Raw genomic sequence first — 4,428 nt, 5'->3', positions numbered from 1 at the left:
AAACCCATAAATGAGTGAGACTATTCTGCATCTCTCTCTCACTCTCTCTCTGACTTATTTCACTCAGCATAATAGATTCTATGTACATCCATGTATAGGAAAATTTCATGACTTCATCTCTCCTGACGGCTCCATAATATTCCATTGTGTATATGTACCACAGTCTCTTTAGCCATTCATCTGTTAAGGGCATATTGGTTGTTTCCAGAGTCTTGCTATGGTAAATAGTGCTGCAATGAATATAGGTGTGAGGAAGGGATTTTTGTATTGTATTTTTGTGTTCCTAGGATATATCCCTAGGAGTAGTTCCTTGATAAAGTCCAGGGATGCACTATTGTTTTAACCCCTTGTTTTCAGGGATTATAGGGTAACGTCCATGCTTCTTGAAGGACCTCTGTGCCACACTTGGCAGTAAATGGGGCTACCAGGGTTACCTCTCTTGATTCTTCAGGAGCCTTTTGGTGGAGATTGAACTATACTGAAAGAACTTGGCTTATTGTCCAATAACTTAAAAGCATAAATTAAATATACATGGAATGTATTATAATAATAAAGGCCAAACATACATGAGTGTCCTCCTTTCATACTATTGCTTTCTAATTTTCCTTTTGGTTCCACTCTTCAAGACTTTTTGAATTATGTCATTTGCCCCTCCTATGCCATCTGAATTCACTGGTAGTTTCATCAGCATTTAGCTCACTGATTCCCTTAATATTGCTGTCACTATTACCATAATTGGTGACTTGAACACTCAGCTCTGACCCACCCATATCTCTGACCTCTCTAAATAATGACCTTGTAGTTCCAATGATCTCAACCACCCACTCAAGCTGCCCTACCCTTTTCCCAACACCATAAAAACATTGGAACAAATCCAAAATCTCAGGGTTAAATATTCTACCCTTTAACCTTCACCACTATTCTTTCCATCTCACTTTCTCTACTTTTTCTCCTTTGGCAAGATTTGAATGTCATTGCTACTCCCAACTCATGACTGTATGATTTTTTTCCACTGAGATTAATTCTTTTCATTCTCTATTTTATGCAGCCTAAATTCTGAAATTTAGGACGAAGCATGTCTGCAAATAGTTTTGATTTATTTTTCAAAATATAAGCCTCATTTTGGATGTGTATTATTATGTGTATTAATGTGCTAAATCTAGCTATACACATCCTCATTCTTGTACCAGAGAAGCTAAATACTGAGTAAACAAAGAAACCTGTATCTAATTGTTCCCACTTCGCACAGCAGTTTCACTTGTCTACAGAACTTACTGAGTTGAACTCCACTACTTGCTTTCCAGTTGCCAATTTAGGATGTCTATTTTGTTTTCTCTCTCTTTTTTTTTTTCCCTTTTGCAGTCTCCAATATACCATTCCTTATTTACTGTTAGGTTCAAACTTTCTTGCTGATTTCTCAGAATAAAATAAGACTATTTTGCTTTCTAATGTTCATTTTGTTTTTTTTTTCTTTTATTTTGAAGTTATATTGACTTATACAATTGTGCAATGTTATAAGGACAACTTTCTGCCTCTTTAAAATAACTTACCTCATCACAATCCCTACAAAAGTATGAAAACTTCACCCACTATAGTCCACTGTATTCCCTTCTTTTCCAGTTCACCTTTCATCTCTGGTAAGCACAGCTGTGCAGGCTGAGTTCACATTTTCCCCTTCCCTCATTTTTGTTTTACCTCTCTTTATCCTCTTTATGAATGAGATAATCTAGTTTCTGTATTTATACTTCTGATTTATTTCATTTAGCATGAGTCTTTTAGTTCATATGTTAAAAACAGAAGAATTCATTTATTATTCAGTAGCTAAATAGTATTCCACTGTATATACCTACTTCATTTTTGTGTGTGCTGGAATCATGTGCTCTCATTTACTAAAAACAGTCACCTTTTTACTGGTTTTTAGGCCACACCCATCTGCGCTCAGCTGTTACTCCTGGCTCTGAGCTCAGAAATCACTTCTGGTAGGCTCGGGAGACAATATGGGATGGCAGGGATCAAAACCAGGGCTGTCCCCGATTGGCCACCTTCAAGAAAATGCCCTACCTCTGTTTTATCACTCTGGCCTTTATTCCTGAGTATTTTTAATTATACTTTTTAATTTTAATTATATCTTTTTATTATTTTAGGTTTTTTTGGGGGGCCACACCCAGTAGCACTCAAGGATTACTCCTGGCTCTGTACTCAGAAATAGCTCCTGGCAGCGTCAGGGATGAAATGGAATGACAGATTCGATTACAGACCAGTCCTGGGTCAGCCACATGCAAGGCAAATGTCCTTCGGCTGTCCTACCACACCACCTGAAAACATTGACTTTTTCCCCCTTGCTAAAGAATTTGTTTCTATAATGACACGTCTATTTTTTTTACTATAACTTTTCTTTTTTTCTCCTCTATTTTGTTTTTTAGTTTTTCTTTCCTTTATTTTCTTTTTAAGCATATCTTATTTTATTTTTTTAAATTAAAAAATTTACTTTATTTAAACACCATGGTTTATTTAAACACCAAGGTTATTCAGTTGTTTCCCTCCAACACACAAGTACAAAGTTGTTCATGATAGAGTGTTAGTCATATTGTATACAATATCCCTCACCAGTGAATATTTCCTGCTATTGAAAGTTATCAATTTCTTTCTAGAATCTTGTTTATTTTTATTGGCATAAAAACGCTTTAATATCTAAGAGGAAACTGACCTATAATAGAGAGGATAGGACACTTGACTTGCACTTGGCTAATCTCTGGCACTCTATATGGTTCCTGCAAACCTTGCCAAGAATGATTCCTGAATGTAGAGCCAGGAGTAAGTCCTGCATACTGCCACTTGTAGCCCCCAAATTCGTATGAAAAAATTAAATAAGTACATATGTCAAAAAGAACAGAAACCTACTTTTACTCAATTTCTCCTTGACTAAACATTTTCCCTGTAACTCTTTACAGCATGAATTTCCAATAGTTGTTCATATTTATGTATTTATTTCTCCTGTCCAACTTAAATTTTTTTTCTTTCTTTACTGTTCTAGGGACAGTTTTCAGTGCTGGTTATAGAGACTTGAGCAAAAGAGCCTTATTCATGTAAAATGTGCTCCATAACTTGAGTTATTTCTTAGCCTCTTCCATTTGCTTCTAACCATCACCAGCTTGTTGGTTTTCCCATACCTTTGCTAACCTTTTTAATATCTATATTATCACTATCTAGAGTTGATGGACAAGGTGTTTCTTACTGCTAAGATTGTCTCATATGTATTATAAAAACATGCGCAGACAAAGTATCCTATATGTCTACAATTTAGAAACCTATACAACTGAAATGCCCTTCATTCTAAAGTAATCTCTCAATAATTGTGCATTGCTTTGGCTTGCAACCAATAACTTTAATAACTTAATTATATATTTATACATATGTATTTATATGTTTTGCACATATATTCTTAGAACTATTTATCAAGTCCAAGCTAGTTTTTAAACAATTGGCACTAGTAGGTTGATTAGCAATATTCTAATGGCTGAGAAACAAATTGTCCGTTTTTGTTTTTAATAACTTTTCAAGTTATTCATTGAGTGTTTTGTATAGCTTTCCATATAAAATAACATATTACACTTAAAAGGTAATCCTGTTGGCAATTTGATAAGAATTTGAAATGATCTCTAAATTAATCTGGTAGTAATTGATCTTACATAATTATCATTAATAAACACCATCATTCTATTATTACATATATTGTGATGCTTTTCATACTCTTCATTAAAGTTTTTTTTAAGATTGTACTCTCTTATCTATTGAGTTTCATATCTGCAGCTGTAGTGCTCTTGTTGCTATTGCAAATGAGATATTTCCCATACTTGGCACACAATGGGAGCTGTTTAAAAGCAGAGAAAAAAGAAAGGAGTCTTGGGAGATTCTTGGACTGAAAAGAGATAAACATAAAAAGGATAAAAGACCTAGACCTTAGAAGGAGACCTATGCTGAATAGTCTAAGTTCTAATAATGCTCATTGCTCATGTCTGATATGCTACATAATTTGTATACTTTAATTCTCTTCTCAATGCTTTTAAAATGACTTACTTAAGCAAAGAGTTTAAATTTCTAGATATGAATTGTCATCTATGAAATGTTGAAATCTATAATGAAAATCCAGTCAAGACAGTTTCAGAATATATTGTGAGCCTGTTACAGTTTTGCTGAGTTAGTACTCAAAAGTATGACTGAATATGTTATCTTTGACTAATGAAGTGTAATGCGATTTTTGTGTTTTTAAGAAGCAGTTTTTTTCTCCCTCCCTGTTAGATCATTTGGAGCATTCTAGCTAATAAGCTGCCAAAATGTGATCATGTGAGACTACAGTCATTGACCTTAGCATCAGACACCAATCATGTATGGCTTTTTTCAAAGGATGTTTTTCTCACATACCTAAAC

The sequence above is a fragment of the Suncus etruscus genome, chromosome 5 (genome assembly GCF_024139225.1).
Source record: "Suncus etruscus isolate mSunEtr1 chromosome 5, mSunEtr1.pri.cur, whole genome shotgun sequence".
NCBI lineage: Eukaryota > Metazoa > Chordata > Mammalia > Eulipotyphla > Soricidae > Suncus > Suncus etruscus.
The sequence above is the reverse complement of the archived record's forward strand: the minus strand, read 5'-3'. Positions refer to the sequence as shown.